General features: G+C 53.3%; 1 long non-coding RNA gene across 1 annotated transcript; it reads right to left on the bottom strand.

Moving 5' to 3' along the window:
- Window positions 1-3,968: 3,968 nt before the first annotated feature.
- On the bottom strand, window positions 3,969-10,320 carry LOC121133649. Its single transcript, XR_005870585.1, has 3 exons — window positions 10,157-10,320; window positions 7,211-7,331; window positions 3,969-4,633 (listed from the first exon to the last, which is right to left on the bottom strand). It is a non-coding gene; the product is annotated as an uncharacterized LOC121133649 (long non-coding RNA).
- Between the last annotated feature and the right edge of the window lie 8,596 nt (window positions 10,321-18,916).

Raw genomic sequence — 18,916 nt, 5'->3', positions numbered from 1 at the left:
GACAGTTTATAGGGGGCGGAAAGGCTGGGGTGGAGGACGAGAGGTAGGGCTAACAGAAGTGGCCGAGCCCCCCCCATGCATAAGGACTTGTGGACAGTTGTTAGGAGGGGCTTTGTCCCGTAGAAGGAGCCAGCACCGAGGGCCCATAACAACTCCCACGGCCTCGGGGGCTGTCCTCAGGACTCTGAGTGGGTAGGAGTTAGGCTTGGAGGGGCCAACAGTGGAATACAGGAAGAAGGGCGGGGTGTCGGCTGGCCTCATTAACAACAACTCTGTCAGCAAAAGCATGTCCCAAAGCTCTGTCTTCAGTAGGGACCTGGTGACCTCGACGGCGAATGACTCTGGAAGATCAGAGGTGTCTATTCTAGCAGCTTTAGGGTTACATCCCGTGGGGCGGGGAGAGTTGGCTCAGTGGTTAAGAGCACTGGCTGTTCTTCCAGAGGACCTGAGTTCGGTTCCCAGGTCCCACACGACAGCTCACAACTGCCCGTAACTCCAGTTCCATGGCAAAACACCAAAGCACATGAAATAAAAACAGATAAATTATGAAATACAGGACATGAGAAAGCCCCTCTCCTGCCCATGGTGATGTGGATCGCATATTTAGAATCTGTGTATGCATTGTCTCTTGGTAAGATGAGAGCTCTGGTGAGGGCTATGAGCTCGGCCTTCCGGGAAGCCAGGGCTCATACAGACTCTACAGCCTGGTCAAGCCCGCTGCTTGGCAGGAGCCAGGGGAGCTGAGAGGTGGCTGTCTGTCCGTCTGCGAACCAAGCACGGTCAGGACAACGGAGGGGAAGTTGTGGGTTTTTGTAGGTAAGTCTCAAGGGACTCTAGGCATGAGTGAGTGAGGGTAGCGGTCTTGGGAAGGAATGAGGAGAGTGGGAATCAAGTGAGACATCAGGATTTTTCTAGAAAGGTGAGGTGAAAAGTTGAAGAAGCTTAGAAGGGGACAAAGTGGAGAGGCTCTTGTGTGACAGGAGACCCTTGAGACAGAGTGAAGGGACACACACACAGAGAGACAGAGACAGAGACAGAGGGACCGCAAGCTGAGACACTGTTCCTGAATTGGGGTCCTTCCAGGTGAAGGCAAAGAGGTCCTGGGTATGTGGGTGTCCCCAAGGTCTAGAATGGTGACATGAGAGACACAGAGGAGGGAAAGGTTTTAGACTCTCCTGGCTGCATAACAAGGACAGCCGCGTTACAAATCCCAAGAGCAGCTGGTGGGAGCCATTAGGCTGGTGGGGCTGGGCTTCAACACCCGTCACAGAGGAGGATAGGCTTTACCACCGGAGAAATCAGGAATGATGGGGACCAAGTAGCTCCCGAATCCATTAAAACTGAGAGAGACGAACTCGCTGCCTGAACAGTCACCCTAGACTCCCCTGTGGTAATCTTGACCATTTTGTTGATAGCAGAGGATCCAGAGCGTCATCATCAGAGAGAGTTTCCTGTGGAGTAGGAGCTTGCGGGGACACAGAGGGACAGTCCACCCTCCAATCAGCATCCTGCCTGCCCACAGTCTGGCAGGGTCTCAGCAGCAGGCGAGATAGAGTGTGTTTCTTCCTCAGTGAAATTGCCACGCAGGAAGCAGACTCCAGGTGGAATCCTCGGGTACCCCATCTTCTCTGAAGCCTCGGGGCAGCCGCCAGGAAGGAGCTGGTGTTTCAGCACAGCAGGAGGAAACCCTTTCCATCTTTCCCTGCTCCTCCCTTCCATTAACCGCCACAACCAGCAGGTCTCTCGGAGGCGGCTGAGGGTCATCATCTAGTGTCTTAAGTTTTCTTCGAAGATCAGGAGCATGCTGGGAAGGGAAGTCGAGGACAAGCATGTCCCCTGGAGAATTAGGATCTAGCTTGGTGTGACAAGGACAGCCTTTGAAAGCTGGGTAAGGGACCGGGTAGGGTTCTCAGCTTGTCAAAATTTGCGAGGCATTTTGGAGTCTGAGCAGTTAAGAGTACCCACCCACTCCGTCCTAGGCCACCCTACCAGGGAACTGATTTTCAGCCTTAACCTGGTAATCCCAGCGGGGAATCCCAGTGGCCCAGGGAACCTCCAAGGCCCCCACGGGCATCGTCCATGAGGTGCAGTAACACTGTCTGCATGGGCTTGGCTACCCTCCAGACTCCTCTCTCTTGGGGCTGAGAGCAGAGAAAAGAATAGCCTAGGGGTCACGCCAGGTGAGGCTACAAGCCTGGGTAAGGAAGCTGAATTCTCAGGTGAAGTTAGAGGGGTCATCGGAGCCACCCTCCCCCTCCTCCCCCCCAGGGAATAAAGACCATGTGTTCAGGAATGGGCGTGAGCTGCTGGAGGCAGAGAGGGAGTCAGGATAAGGGGTGGAGCCAGTGGGAGGGTGCCAGGGGGTGAGGTTTGGGAGGTACCCCTCAGAGGAGGCGGAGGTGCTGGTGGGTCAGGCTGAGGAAGTTCTTGGGGAGGGGCTTGGTCCTCTAAATCCAAGTCAAAAGGGGAGAGGGCCCAGGGCTGCGGGTGCAGCTTAGTCTTAGGCAGAGTCGTGGCTTTCTGCCCGGAGAATCTGGTGAGTGCGGCATGAGGCAGAGCAGGAAGGTTAAGAACTGGAGGGAGACAGGCAAGGGGAGTCAAAGCACCCAGTTTTAAGAGGGGGGGACAGAACCCATGGTTAGTTTGAGGGGAGAAGGGAGATTTCCACAAATGCTGGCAGTGCCCAGTTTCCCGGAGCAGAGCGAGTTGGCGGGAGAGACTCAGGGAAGGGGGGTGTAAGCAGGGTCCCAGTAGCTCGGGAGACACAGGGAGGGCAGCCTGTGGTGAGCGGTGAGTGCTGTGGCAGAGGGGGTCTCAATCCAAGGGCTTCCTCACTGGGGCTGAGACCTGTCAGGGAGATGCCCAGGGTCACGTGACACGGCACCCAGGATCATGCAGGTGACATATGGGCACAACCTTCATCGAGGGTCCGGGGAGCCAGAGAGAGGGGGTATACGCTCGGCGAGGATGCTCACTCCCCCGGTAGGCAAGGAGGGACCATGCCAAGAGCAGCAGGAGGAGAACCAACTGGAGAGGCGGGCTCTAAAATTTGGGCGGGACTGTGGGGGGTGGCAATGATCTGCACCTGGCATTCTTGTTTGATTAGGAGGGGCAGGACCCCTGTAGGGCGGGCGGGAACCAGGGTCTCTACGGGCTTTAGTGGCAGACGTGGCAGACGTAGGTGAGGGCCACAGCGAGCCAGGCCTCCAAAGCAGGCTGCTCTGGTGGAAAGGAAGGTTTACCCGAACTGCCAAGGCGCTCTCTCTCTCTCTCTCTCTCTCTCTCTCTCTCTCTCTCTCTCTCTCTCTCTCTCTCTCTCTCTCTCTCTCTCCTGGGACAGAGAGGATGGATAGCAAGTGTGGTAGGGGAGTCCTGCCAGTTTTAAAGACAGGGAGCAGCAAGAGGGAGCCTGCTAGCCGCAACAGTGTGGGGACCAACGCGGGGCTTTGCTGTGTTGCAAGCTTGTCTGAGTTAACAGGAGACGAGATGCCCTTTCCAGAGGTGAGGGACAGCAGGGGACCACGGTGGGCAGATAAGAAAGTAATGGCTTTTCCTGAGAGCAGAGACCACTTGACAAGGCTCCTGAGGAACACTGGCTCCTGTTTGCCCGGTCAGAGTCCAGCCTGGGTTGAGCCCTGACTGTCACTGAGAACATTGTCAGTGGCACCGCCATTTTGGGGGTTGGGACCAGGCAATGGGAAGAGTTTCCCATTAGAAGCTCACACTGTGAAGTCCAGGGGACCCTGGAAGAGCAGGCTTCGTGTGTCCCATAGGGACTGCAGGAATTCCAAAGTCAGATTTGGATCCCTTCATGGCTCTGCTCCTTAGTAATGGCAGCTTGCTAAGCCCCTCAGTGCTGTGGGCAGGAAACGCACAGTGCCGCGTGGTGAGTGATTTCTCTCCTCCCCCGCAGTGGGCCTGGGCCTGTAGTGGTTCGAAATTTTGAAGGTGAAATAGTCTCTGGGCCATAAACTTTGGATTTTAATATATTTTGCTGCCTGGGTTCCATTCCAGTCCAACTAATTCCAGAATCTCTAGGGTGGGACCCAAGCTCCGGGGATTGTTTTCAAAGTTGGTGGAGTTTTCAGAGTAGTTCCTGGGAGCAGCCGGCAGGAGCGGGCAGCAGAGGGTGGAAAGCATCCGCCACCAGAGCCATGGTGGCAGGACCAGGCTGGCCCCACACAGCGCGCCTAGGTCTCTCCCGTGGTCTCTCTTGCTGGGACATCCACAGACGAGATCACAAGCACAGCTACGCCATCTGTCTGCTGGGACCAAAGCGCAGCTCACGCGGAAACGAGCGGCGGCCGCAGCCTCTTTCTCTTGTTCCATTTCAGTAGCGGAGAAGTAGGTTCTCCCCGAGCCCTGTATTCTCTGTCACTGAGCATGTGTTGAGGAAGCCCGGTGTGTGTCAGGGTCAGAGGTTAGCACGAGGGGTTCCAGAGCCAGATGAGACGCCAGGAGCCCCCATGAAGGCCGTCGAACGATGGAGGCTTGCGAGGATGAGGGCTCAGGGAGCAAGCAGAGTCTGCTCCCTGCTCTGGTTCCCGTCTGGCCCTCGTGCATGTCGTTTTCCTCCGGGATCCTCGGGTATTTCGTGTACAGCGTGGAGCTGAGCATGCCCTTTCTCACTACACTGTGCAAACGAACAGGTGAGAGAAATAAGGAATCTGCACATAGTAGGTGCTCAGTCCCTGTCAGGAAGGAGGTCAGAGGCCAGTGTATGTGGTGAGCCAAGCAGGAGCAAAACTTCCTGTTTTCCCTTTATCTCATTTCTCCCCACCCCACCCCAGGCCATCCAGCCCATCATCCCACTCCATCATCCCACTCCATCATCCCACTCCATCATCCCATCCTATCCCATCATCCCACTCCATCACCTCACCCATCATCCCATCCTATCCCATCATCCCATCACCTCATCCTATCCCATCACTCCATCATCCCATCCTATCCATACCTTCATCCCATTCTATCATCCCATCATCCCATCCAGCCCATCTTCTCACTTTATCATCCTACCCCACCCATCCCATCCTATCCCATCATCTCATCATCCCATCATCCCATCATCCCACCCCATCGCCCACCGCCTTCTGGTTTGGTTTGGTTTCCTTCTTCGTGTATTTTCCCCTCTTGGACTCTGAACTACGTGGGAAACGTCTGTGTGCTAACACTCTGAACATTTACTTTGAACAATTCTTTCTTTCCTTTTAAACAACGCTTAGGATGTCATTCTTAATTTTAAAAGCACATGATCACAATGTTTTACTCTTGAAATGGGTGTCATGTGTCTGTGTGTGCGTGTGTGTGTGCACGCATGTGTGTTAGACCTCCCCCAGCTCAGCACCTAAGGCTGTGATGTGCACAGTAGGGTACAGACTTAACTCTGTTTTGTAACAGTGTGTGCATGTGTGTGAGTGTGAACTGTGTGTATGTGTGTAAACTGTGTATGTGTAAGAATATGAACTGTGTGTATGAGTGTGAACTGGGGATATGTGTGAGTGTGAACTGTATGTACATGTGAGAGTGTGAACTGTGTGTGAGTGTGAACTGTGTGTATGTGTGAGAGTGTGAACTGTGTGTATGAGTGTGAACTGAGGATATGTGTGTGAACTGTGTACGTGTGAGAGTGTGAACTGTGTGTGAGTGTGAACTGTGTGTATGTGTGACAATGTGAACTGTGTATATGACTGTGAACTGTGTGTGAGTGTGAACTGTGTGTATGTGTGACAGTGTGAACTGTGTATATGAGTGTGAACTGTGTGTATGTGTGACAGTGTGAACTGTGTATATGACTGTGAACTGTGTGTATGTGTGAGAGTGTGAACTGTGTATGTGAGTGTGAACTGTGTGTATGTGTGACAGTGTGAACTGTGTATATGACTGTGAACTGTGTGTATGTGTGACAGTGTGAACTGTGTATATGAGTGTGAACTGTGTATATGTGTGAGAGTGTGAACTGGGGTATGTGTGGGAGTGTGAACTGGGGGTATGAGTGTGAACTGTGTGTGTGTAAGAATATGAACTGTGTATCAGAATGTGAACTGTGTATGAGAGTGTGAACTGTGTGTATGAGTGTGAACTGGGGATATGTGGATATGTGTGAGAGTGTGAACTGTATGTATGTGTGAGAGTGTCAACTGTGTGAGTGTGAACTGTGTGTATGTGTGTGAAGTGGGGATATGTGAGTGTGAACTGTATGTACATGTGAGAGGGTGAACTGTGTGTGAGTGTGAACTGTGTGTATGTGTGACAGTGTGAACTGTGTGTGAGTGTGAACTGTGTATATGTGTGACAGTGTGAACTGTGTGTGAGTGTGAACTGTGTATATGAGTGTGAACTGTGTGTATGTGCGACAGTGTGAACTGTGTATATGAGTGTGAACTGTGTGTATGTGTGACAGTGTGAACTGTGTATATGACTGTGAACTGTGTGTTGTGTGACAGTGTGAACTGTGTGTGAGTGTGAACTGTGTATATGTGTGACAGTGTGAACTGTGTATATGAGTGTGAACTGTGTGCGAGTGTGAACTATGTGTATGTGTGACAGTGTGAACTGTGTATATGAGTGTGAACTGTGTATATGTGTGAGAGTGTGAACTGGGGGTATGTATGGGAGTCTGAACTGGGGGTATGAGTGTGAACTGTGTGTGTGTGTAAGAATATGAACTGTGTATCAGAATGTGAACTGTGTATGAGAGTGTGAACTGTGTGTGTGTGTAAGAATATGAACTGTGTATCAGAGTGTGAACTGTGTATGAGAGTGTGAACTGTGTGTGTATGAGTGTGAACTGGGGTATACCTCATTTGGTGCTATTACGTGGTGAGACACCTGACAAGTGTGGTGTCTGGGCCACTGTCATCCAGCAAGGAGGGGCAGAAGCTGGACAGCGAGGAGGCGAGAGGCACAGGGCCTCGGAGATCTGACTGAACTCTTACCCTTTCTCTAGGCTTCTGTCAAGTGCGCCCGGCATTGGCTTCCTAACTGTTGCTGAAGGCTGGGACTCCTGCAGGGGCAGGTAGGGACTGTGACTTGCAGTGTTACCCAGAAGGCCTCACTGAGCGCCCCTCAGCCTCGCCACGCCACCTCGGTCCTTTAGACATCACACCCAGCAGGAATGCCTCTGTGAGCACGCTCATGTCCAGGTCCAGTTGCCTGCAGAGGAGGTGGCGTCTGCATGAGGTCACCAGGACCCACCGGGCTGTCTCACCTGCAGCTGCTAGTTGTAGCCACCATGTGGACCAGTGTGAGCGGGAGCCTTCCCAGGGGTTCAGATTCCAGTGACTGTTCCCTCTAACTGAAGCATGCCAACCAGGATGTGGCTTTTGTGCCTAAAAGACAAAACAACAGTGAAGCTCGGGGCTGCATGATTTGGGCAAGTTCCCTGTGCAGTCACCAGCCAGCAACATAGACTTTCTATTTGGAGTTGATGCATGTTCCCTGCTATGCTGCACAAGACATGTTTGGGGCAGGCAGCTACCCCGTGCTGACAGAAGCTCAGTCCCTTCACAGTTCAACCCCTAATCCTTCTGAAAAAAAGACGCTCCTCTGTTTACTCCTCTGTTACTATGTGTGAGTGTGAACTGTGTGAGTGTGAACTGTGTGTATGTGTGAGTGTGACCTGTGTGAGTGTGAACTGTGTGTATGAGTGTGAACTGTGTATACGTGTGAGAATGTGAACTGTGTGTATGAGTGTGAACTGGGGGCGTGTGAGTGTGAATTGTGTATATGTCTGTGAGTGTGAACTCTGTACGTGTAAGAATGTGAACTGTGTGTATGAGTGTGAACTGGGGGTATGTGTGAGTGTGAATTGTGTATATGTGTGTGAGAGTGTGAACTCTACGTGTAAGAATGTGAACTGTGTGTATGAGTGTGAACTGGGTGTGTGTGAGTGTGAATTGTGTATATGTGTGTGAGAGTGTGAACTGTGTACGTGTAAGAATGTGAACTGTGTGTATGAGTGTGAACTGGGGGTGTGTGAGTGTGAACTGTGTACGTGTAAGAATGTGAACTGTGTGTATGAGTGTGAACTGGGGGTGTGTGAATGTGAACTGTGTATGAGTGTGAACTGGGGGTATGTGTGTGAGTGTGAACTGTGTATGAGTGTGAACTGGGGATATCTGTGAGAGTGTGAACTGTGTATGTGTGAGAATATAAACTGTGTGTAAGAGTGTGAACTGTGTATGAGTGTGAACTGGGTGTGTGTGTGAGTGTGAACTGTGTACGTGTAAGGATGTGAACTGTGTGTATGAGTGTGAACTTTGTGTGTAAGAATATGAACTGTGTGAGTGTGAACTGTGTGTGAGTGTGAACTGGTGTGTGTGTGAGTGTGAACTGTGTATGAGTGTGAACTGAGGGTTATAAGCCCAAATACAGCCGTCCTGAGAAATGGCGCCGCTGTCAGGCCTGGGGTTAGGCGATCAAGGGCTCCTGGACGGGTGCAGCCCCTGTGACACAGCGGATCTGTTTGTTTCCGGGAGACAGGCACCGAGGAGGAGCGGTCCATCCACACTCTCGGCTCCCGGTCCATCCACACTGTCGGCTCCCGGTCCATCCACACTCTCGGTCCATCCACACTGTCGGTCCATCCACACTCTCGGTCCATCCACACTGTCGGCTCCCGGTCCATCCACACTGTCGGCTCCCGGTCCATCCACACTGTCGGCTCCCGGTCCATCCACACTGTCGGCTCCCGGTCCATCCACACTGTCGGTCCATCCACACTCTCGGTCCATCCACACTCTCGGTCCATCCACACTGTCGGCTCCCGGTCCATCCACACTCTCGGCTCCCGGTCCATCCACACTGTCGGCTCCCGGTCCATCCACACTCTCGGCTCCCGGTCCATCCACACTCTCCGTCCATCCACACTCTCGGCTCCCGGTCCATCCACACTCTCCGTCCATCCACACTCTCCGTCCATCCACACTCTCCCGGTCCATCCACACTCTCGGCTCCCGGTCCATCCACACTCTGGGCTCCCGGTCCATCCACACTCTCGGCTCCTGGTCCATCCACACTCTCGGTCCATCCACACTGTCGGTCCATCCACACTGTCGGTCCATCCACACTCTCGGCTCCCGGTCCATCCACACTCTCGGTCCATCCACACTGTCGGCTCCCGGTCCATCCACACTCCCGGTCCATCCACACTCCCGGTCCATCCACACTCTCGGTCCATCCACACTGTCGGCTCTCGGTCCATCCACACTGTCGGTCCATCCACACTCTCGGTCCATCCACACTGTCGGCTCCCGGTCCATCCACACTCTCCGCTCTCTCAGTCTCGCGGCAAGTGACTGCTAGTTCAGCCACGAAGGTGCCCTTCTCTGTGAGCGCAAGGCGGCACGTAAGTTTGCCACCAGCTGGGGGTCACAGCAGGCTGCAGATGCCTGCTGCAGGAGTCAGCTCATCGGCTGCCTTCCCCAGATATGGGGGCGCTCAACCATCTGGACCCTCTCTTCCCCTTCCTTGGCTCCGGGGCTGGTCATAACCCATCCCCCGGGGATTTGTGTGTCCAGTCCAACCGGGGCGTGGTTATGCGTTTGACAGCTCTGTCCCACCTCTCCTCTTCCTGGGCCCCAGGAGAAGGGACAGGGGGAGCAGAAGAGCCAGCCCCGGTGGAAGCCCAAGTGAGGCCCCATCCTGCGCTGATCATTGAGAGTCCAGGTCTTCCCTTCCCTCTCAGAGCACGGCGCAGTCTCCCGGAGATTTCAGCCTTTTTTACTCAAGGTCCTGCTGAGCTGGAGACCGTTTGATGAGGCCGCCCTAGGGGGAGTGGGTGCCGCGGGGCCTCCTCTTTCCCCATCAGGAAAGAGGCCGCTCTCGCGTGGCTCTAGTACTGTGAGAAGGCCAGGGCTGTGCGACCTTGCCTCGATCAGAAGCTCAGGGCTGTGCGACCTTGCCTCGATGACACAGCTTCCCTGAACCTCCGTTCGCACGGCTTCCAGCGAGGAGGCGCATGTGACTGGGAGAGGGCCCCAGGAGGTGGTTGCGGGGTGGAAAGCGGCGCCCACACGTTCCCAGGGGCAGGGGCAGCGGCAGGGGCAGCCCGCCCGCCCGTCACTGCTGGCTTCATCCCTCCTGCCCGCCTCTTGATGCTCCCCCCACCCCCGAGCTGGCTTGGGTGAGCGGCCCCTCCCCCCCTCTAAAGGACCTGGCTCGAAGCAGCCGGTCCCAGCTCACACCCTCGCCCCGCAGCGGCATCCGAGTCCCCCAGTGGCATTCCTGGTCCCGGTAGTCAGAGAGCCGCCAGGTTGGCGTTCCGGGTGTGGCTGCTGCACAGGCCGTGGGGGAGGGGAGCTGCAGCTGTGGCTCTGTCTGTCCAGGCCGGGGGCACCGGCTTGCCCGGGCCAAGGACAGGAAACAGGTGGCTTTGCTGAGGCCCAGACAGGGCGGAGTGGGGAGAGGCCCACGTCTAGGTGCGGCCGGGTGACTGCTCTCCTGAACCCTGAGCTGGGAGGGCAGAGGCTCAGCCCTGAACGCCGTGTTTGGGAATGCTGTCTAGGGCAAGGTGATCCGGAGTGTCGCCCCCCCCCCGCCGCCATCCACCTCTGCTACAGCACGGGGCAAGTCACTGCGGTATGAAGATGCCAGACGCGAGGAGCTTCCAAAAAGGAACTTCAGATCAGTCAGTCCCCTGCAACAGCCTGGCTCGCTGCCTGCCTTAGTGGTGGGTGGCCCTGAATCGAGGCGTCTATGGGAATGCCATGCCCCATCTTCGGGTCTGCCAGATGTGCAAAGCAGGGCTGGCCACAGAGGTGGTGGGACACCCAGAAATCCCAGAGAGCCTCTCACCACAGACGCCGGATGCAAAACAGTGTTTAGGCTCAGCCTTATTTGCAAAGCAGGGCACTGACAGGGCCGGTTGCTGGATGTGTCCTCCAATCCGGTGAGGAAAGGGGGTGTGTGCTTTCGCTGCTAGACCATAACTCAGCACTCTGTTGCTTTGATACGGTCGGGTCGTTTTTCTTCACCTTCTTAGTTAAAACCGGTGCTCCGAGGAAGGGCTACGCAGCAGAGCCAAGCAGCCTCTGCGGCCCGTGTGTGCTCTGGTGTTTGGAGCTGGGCTGTTGTATGTCAACATTGGAGGAATGGGGATGGGGTAGAGGTGGGAAACAAATTCCATGTGTGCCAGTGGCGCGGAACTGGCTGACTGGGCTGCGCGGATACAGCTAGTTGAAAGCTGGGAAATGGGGTCCCTGCCTGGCAAGGGACTTGGGGCAACGAGCAGCTGCCACCATCAGACACTCCGCTTGCCACTGTCCTTCACCCCAACTCCTTCCTCCTCTGCCCCCTACCTACCTCAGGGCTTCCTCTCTTACCCAGCGCCTTGACAGCCTGGAGCGTGAATCTCCCTTTACGCAACCCTCCTTCCTTCCTGTGAAAGCCCTAGGCATGCCCACCCACTCCGGCCCACCAGGCTGCTTGCCTCTTATTTCTCTCTGGCATCACGCCAGCCCTCACTCTGCAGCCTCTGCTGTCATTGTGGGGATGTGTTAGCATTTCCCCCTGCATACAAGCTGTTTCTAGACCTCCCCCCCCCACATTCTGGTCCCCTTCTTTACGTGTGTCTGCGGGAAAGGTGACTGTTCATGCTGCCTCAAGCTCTCCCCGTCCCCCCTTACACCCACTCCCACGAGCCCCCTTCGTTGCTGCGGACAAGGTCACCAGAGGCCATCTTCTCGTTGATCCACTGACTCCTTCCTTCTCCAGGCTTACTTTACCTAGGGTCACACCCTCCTTTCTGGGGACACTGCTTGCTCCTCACCTGTCACTTCTCCTCAGCTTTATGCCTCACGTCAGTGACGTCAAACTTCATTGTCAGCCCCTGGACAGCTTCCCTGAATGGCAAGAGTGATGGATAATTCGATTTTTCTTTCCTTGTCTCCCATAAGAAGTCCAGTCCTTTGCATCCAGACAGCTGCTGGCTTGGGAAAGATCAAACAGAATATGCTGAAAGTCACCCCCCAAAAAAATTAGCTGGGTGGTGGCGCACACTTTTAATCCCAGCACACACCTTGAATCCCAGGCTCGGGAGGCAGAGGCAGGCGGATCTCTGTAAGATCGAGGCCAGCCAGTTTTTTTTTTTTTTTTTTTTGGTTTTTCTAGACAGGGTTTCTCTGTGGCTTTGGAGCCTGTCCTGGAACTAGCTCCTGTAGACCAGGCTGGCCTCGAACTCACAGAGATCCGCCTGCCTCTGCCTCCGGAGTGCTGGGATTAAAGGCGTGCACCGCCAACGCCCGGCCGAGGCCAGCCTGTTTTACAAAGCATGTTTTACACAGAGAAACTGTCTTGAAACACCACTTCCAAATCCCCCCAAAAAAGAATATGCGGAAACTTGAGATTGTGACCAGCCTCTCCTCCTCTTCTAGGCACCCTGCTCCCCAGTGCCTTGGGCTGGAAGTACCAGAGGCGTCCTCACTCTATTCTGTCCCCACTTCTCGTCTTCTCCGGCCCCATCAGCTGGAAACGGGTCATTTTCACCGCTGCCCGGATTCATCCCCGCTGCCCGCATTCTTGAGGTCTCTCTCATTCCCCCCTGGTCCTCTCTCTCTCATCATCCCACAGAGGGGTCCCGCTAAAACGGAAGTGGGATGGGCACCTGCTTTGCAGCCTCCAAGCGGCTCAGCTCCTGCCCCGCTCTGAGCAGAGGGAGATTCCCCGCCATCGTCGGCAAAGCCAGCATCGCCCACGCCTCTCACCTGGCTGACCTCTCTTTATCCACAACGGGTCTGCTCCCCCCACTCTCCTCCTGCTGGGAGACTTTGTACATGCTGGTCCTTCTGTGTGGAAGGCCCTGACCTGGGGGGTCATGTGACTCTTGGGTGGCCATGTGACTCCCTCACCGTCTTCAGAACTCTGCTAAAAGATTCCTTTATCACACACACGCGCATGCACACACTTAAGCACACACAAATACACACACACACACACGTACGTGCGCGCACATGCACACAAGCCTCTGCAGACGGCGAACCTCCTTTCTTGGCTTGTTTTCCTCCTCAGACTTGGGCGTTATTATGTATTTTGCATGGTCTCTTCCTCAAGCCCCTCTGTAGTGTGCAGGCTCCTGGGGGGGCAGAAATGTTTGTTCTCCCTTCTGTTTCATTATATGATATAATAAATATAACATAACCACACAATAACTTCATCAGCTAGCTGGGCGGTGGTGGCGCACGCCTTTAATCCCAGCACTCGGGAGGCAGAGGCAGGCGGATCTCTGTGAGTTTGAGGCCAGCCTGGTCTACAGAGCGAGTTCCAGGACAACCTCCAAAGCCACAGAGAAACCCTGCCTCGAGAAAAAACAAAACAAAACAACAACAACAACAAAAACCCCAATAACTTTGCCAACTATAGACCAATAACATTCCACAACGTTTTAGCGGATCTGAAAAATTGTTTTCCCCGGTGAGACTGCAACACATTCCTGAGGGACATGTGTCGGTGCTCATTTAAATTAACCCCCACCTGCCCATCATACAAAAGCGTGGTGCATACAGTAATGTCCACGGCATCATGTTCCATGATAGAAAGTGTGTTTCCGATTGACATAATTACTGCACGGTGATTTTACTGCTGTTTTAGAGCATCCTCCCAATTACAAAAAACTCTTCTGAAACAGTATGTCATCTTACGGCCAGCAGCCCGTGCATTTCACATCTGTGTGAGCCCCGCCCCCACATCCCTGGGTCTCTTCCAAAGGCCACACGGAGTGACTGGCCTGCTGAATGGACTGTTCTTTTCTGCAATCCCATTTGGTTTCACGGCAGTGTTGCTTCTTTCTTTCCCCTTTGAACGCTGGGAAATTCCCCCAAACATGAAGCCAAGAGATGAGAGCCCATGAGCAGTTTGCCGGTGCAGGCTGGGCAAGAGTGCTCAGCAGTGAAGGTTGAGCATGCATGTTTAGTCATCATGCATCGATTGAGTACTGTATGTTTAGTCATCATGCATCGATTGAGTACTGTATGTTTAGTCATCATGCATTGATTCAGTATTGTATGTCCAGTCATCATGCATTGATTGAGTATTGTATGTCCAATCATCATGCATTGAGTATTGTATGTTCAGTCACCATGCATTGATTGAGTATTGCATGTCGAATCATCATGCATTGATTGAGTATTGTATGTCCAATCATCAGGCATTGGGTATTGTATGTTCAATCATCATGCATTGAGTATTGTATGTTCATTCATCATGCATTGACTATTATATGTTCAGTCATCATGCACTGATTGAGTATTGTATGTCCAATCATCATGCATTTAGTATTGTATGTTCATTCATCATGCACTGATTGAGTATTGTATGTCCAGTCATCATGCATTGATTGAGTATTGTATGTCCAATCATCATGCATTGAGTATTGTATGTTCAGTCACCATGCACCCTCTTGTCTTGGAATTTCACTCTCCACATGTGTAAGATGGGGCCAGTGGTTATTAACCTCCTGGGCCATGGTGGCTTGATTCGTCGTGGAGCTGGTGAAGGCCCTTCACGGGCTTGTCTTTCCTAGGGCTGTGTTCATGAGGTCATCTGTCGTTTGCAAACAATACGGAAGTCGGATTGTTTTCTTGTAAAGAAAGCTCCTGCGATGACCAGTCTTGACTGTCAGCCCTACAGGATGCAGACTTATCCCGGTGCATGTCTGTGTGTGTGTCCATGAGGCTGTTTCCAGAGAAGTTTAACTGAGGAGGCACGGCCTGCCCTGAACATAGGTAACACCATCTCAGATCAGGGGTTCCAGACTAAATTAAAAAACAGAAAACAATCTGAGTGCACCCTGACCTCTCTTTATGTGCTGACTACAGACATCACCAGCCGCTTCTTGCTCTGGGTGCCCTAACTGGGAGGAGCTCTCTCGGCCAAGCCTCCCTCACCATGATGGACTGTGCACCCTCAAACTTTGAGCCAAAATAATCCCTTGCTACATTACATTGGTCAGTATTTTCTCACAGCAACAAGAAAGTAGCATTTAGGGTCTCCTACATGTCCTAAGTACCAGACCCCACCAAACCTGAGCCGGCTACTGCACGGACACCAGGGAGACTCTCAAAGCGCACCTTATCAGAAAGCAATGGTTAATCGTGAGTGACGCGAAAAGGGCTTCAAGTGGGGGTGTCATTCAAACTTGCTCTCTAGGGACACGTGAAAGGCTTTGGGAGCACAGGTGCTCCCTGGAATTTGCAGGAGAACCACTGGTGACTTGGAAGGATAAAAAGGACTACACTTGGTTAGTATTTTGAGATGCACAATTTTAAAGATGCTTCTGTATTAATTCATTAGACTTTTTTTGGAGACAAGGTTTCTCTGTGTAGCTCTGACTGTCCTGGAACTCTCTCTGCAGACCAGGCTGGCCTTGAACTCACAAAGATCCTCTGCCTCCCGAGTGCTGGGGTTAAAGGCATGTGCCACGACTGCCCAGATAATTCATTAGCTCTTAAGTGTCAGCTCGGGCTCGACAGTCTCACAAGGGCCTGGCTGGGCTCTGAATGCTATGTGACTCTGGAATTCCCCGTTCCCTATGACGGATCCTGGTTCTCTTCAAGCTCTTCTTGGAGCTCTGTTTCCCCAGAGCCCTCAGTTGTTGTCATGAGACGGCTCACAGGGTCAGGCTCTCTAAGCCCTGTCCCAGGCAGGTAGAAGCTGTTGTCACCCATGTCACAGCTCCTGCTACAGCCCAGCTTACCGAGAGTGTGTGTGTGTGGTGTGTGTGTCTAGTGTGTGGTTGTCACGTCTGCTGCGCGGCCTGTGTCCGAGAACGTGCGGAGGGTGTCGGGTATTGAAAACACAGAGACTCGTTTAACGATGTAATGAAAACTTTAAGCAGGCCCCCAAAAAAGGTTCAAGAAAACTTCCTAAGAAAGGCTCCCTCCAGAAAGCTTCTGCTCTCTCCTCTCCCCTGGCTGGTTCTGCTCTGACACCAGAGGTGGATGTGTGTGGGTTTTTGAAGGTGCGGTTAGTCTTTGGACAAGGTCGAGGTCAGGGCGGTTTCCGTGGGAAGGCCTTTCCCAGGAACTTATTGTATCGTTTTTAGTAAACATGTTTTTACTAAACATTGTCTACAGCTGCCTACTCCCAGGCCGAAGGGGAAGTGGGTCTCTGCTCAAGGTCTAGTGTTCCCATAGGGTCAGGCTCTCTAAGCCCTGTCCCAGGCAGGTAGAAGCTGTTGTCACCCATGTCACAGCTCCTGCTACAGCCCAGCTCACTGAGAGTGTGTGTGTGTGGCGTGTCTAGTGTGTGAGTGTGTAGTGTGTGTGTGTGTGTAGTGTGTGTGTGTGTGAGTGTGTGTGTGTGGCGTGTCTAGTGTGTGTGTGTGTGAGTGTGTGTGTAGTGTGTGTGTGTGTGTGAGTGTGTTGTGTGTGAGTGTGTGTGTGAGTGTGTGTGAGTGTGTGTGGTGTATGTGAGTGTGTGTGTGTGTAGTATGTGTGTGTGAGTGTGTGTGTCTAGTGTGTGTGTGTGTAGTGTGTGTGTGGCGTGTCTAGTGTGTGTGTGTGTGTAGTGTGTGTGGTGTGTGTGTGGTGTGTGTGTGTGTGTAGTGTGTGTGGTGTGTGTGTGTGAGTGTGTGTGTGTGTGGTGTGTGTGTGTGTGTGGTGTGTGTGTGGTGTGTGTGTAGTGTGTGTGTGTGTGTGTGGTGTGTGTGTGTGGTGTGTGTGTGTGTGTGGTGTGTGTGTGGTGTGTGTGTGGTGTGTGTGTGAGTGTGTGTGTGAGTGTGTGTGTGTGAGTGTGTGTGTGTGAGTGTGTGTGAGTGTGTGTGTGTGGTGTATGTGAGTGTGTGTGTGGCGTGTCTAGTGTGCGTGTGTGTGAGTGTGAGTGTGTGTGGCGTGTCTAGTGTGTGTGTGTAGTGTGTGTGTGAGTGTGTGTGTGTAGTGTGTGTGTGTAGTGTGTGTGTGTGAGTGTGTGTGTGGTGTATGTGAGTGTGTGTGTGTGAGTGTGTGTGTGTAGTGTGTGTGTGTAGTGTGTGTGTGTGGTGTGTGTGTGGTGTGTGTGTGTGTGGCGTGTCTAGTGTGTGTGTGTGTGTGTGTGTGGCGTGTCTAGTGTGTGTGTGTGTGTGTGTGTGTGTGTGGTAGCAGTTACCCAGCAAATGCAGACGAAACTCCCACAGAGACACAGGGTGTTCTTCTTTTAAATCAAGGCTGGGATGTGTAATTCGGCTGCAGGCTCCTCCTCTGGTCTCACTTCCCAGCTCCCATAACCACCCAACCTGGAGACTCTGTCCTTAGGCAGCTCAGAGCCTCGGTTGCCCCCCCCCAAGACGAGGACAAGGCCCGCAGGGACCAGGCTGAACATCCTAGGTATAACACGAAAACAGCCGGCGAGCGTCCTGTGGCCGGCTTCTCCTCCTTCCTCCCTCAGATCCGCACATCCAGGAAGGAAAACTCTGGAGATGGCCGCCCAGTCACTGCATCCTTCCAGAGTGACCACTTCTTAAGGGACTTGGGTCAACTACTTTAGGCTTTTGTTTGGGGGTGCTTTTAAGATCTTGTCCGTTGGGCAGCATTCTGGGACAAACACGTTTTACTTCATTTCTTACACTCCACCCTCTAAGGGGACCAGCTGGGGGAAGCAGAACAAAACACAGATAGAAATATGTAGGAACCCTGACTTCTGGCCAGCGTTCTGCACCAGCCTCTCGGGCCCACTTCCTGGAAGAGTCGTGTAGGGGCGGGAAGAGATCTGAGGCTCCCTGGGTCCTCTGGACTGAGATGCAGCAGCGCTGATCCTGGAGTCACACAGCACATGAGTACACAGTGCCAGGAAGGGAAACTCGGCCCAGGAGGTGCCTCAATCGCAGGTGAGGATTTCCCTGCAGACCCGATTTGCGGCTGACGATGTTTGCAGGCTGAAGTGAAGGTTCTCAATGGGCCAACGGGCTTCTGGCGGATGCAGGTCTAGCGGGTGATGCTGGAAAAAACGTGCAACTCCCCCCTTCTCTCCATCAAGACTCCCAACAGCAGGGAGCCCAGCTCCCACGCCTCCGGGTCACAGCTGCAGATATATTTGGGCCCAGAATTCACTTTAAAGCTTGCATGCTTTTGCTCACATTGAAGAACTAGGAGAATTTACATAATAATTAGTATTCCTGGCATCTTTGGATGCTGTGAAGATCCAGCGGTAGCAAGCTTGCTGCCCCGGCAGCCCAGCAGCACTGCTCATGCAGGAGACGGTGTTTACTGCAACCGTTTTTCCCAGTCTTTGGCCTCAGGCATCACCTCTGTGGCCCCTGTACGCACGGAGGCTTTGAACAGTTGCTACAGATGTCCTTAAGATCTTGGAGGCCATAGACAGAACTCGCCGGGTCCAGGATGAGGACGGCTCAGTGGGTAGAATACTTGCCTCGTAAGCATGGAGACGTGTGTTTGGGTCCCAGAGCCCACATAAAGCTAGGCATGGTAACCGGTAAGCAGTGTCTGCAATCCTAGTTAAGGCAAGAATCCCCGAGAAGTTCATGGGCCGGCCAGCCTACTGCCAGCAGCGGTGACCAAGGCAGGTGGTGAAGACTGATGTCTGAGATTGTCCTTTGACCTCCGCACATGAGCTGTAACGTCTGCGTCTGCAGACCCACACTGTGGTTATTTTGCATAAGGTAAGAAATTAGAGCCGGGCGTTGGTGGCGCACGCCTTTAATCCCAGCACTCGGGAGGCAGAGGCAGGCGGATCTCTGTGAGTTCGAGGCCAGCCTGGTCTACAAAAGCGGGTTCCAGGACAGCCTCCAAAGCCGCAGAGAAACCCTGTCTCGAAAAACCAAAAAACAACAAAAAAGAAATTAGAAGTTAGAAGGTGAAACACGAGCTCGAGCACAACACCGGGACCACAGCACCAGGACCGGTGCGACACAGCACAAGCCGTGGAGTGCATAGTTAACCATAGTTCATTATAGCGTCGGGAGAGCGAGAGGGGGAGAAAGAGAAGA

Source organism: Mesocricetus auratus, unplaced genomic scaffold (assembly GCF_017639785.1).
Source record: "Mesocricetus auratus isolate SY011 unplaced genomic scaffold, BCM_Maur_2.0 Super-Scaffold_100023, whole genome shotgun sequence".
Taxonomy (NCBI): Eukaryota; Metazoa; Chordata; class Mammalia; order Rodentia; family Cricetidae; genus Mesocricetus; species Mesocricetus auratus.
Note: the sequence above shows the minus strand (reverse complement) of the source record. Positions and strands in the feature narration are given on the sequence as shown.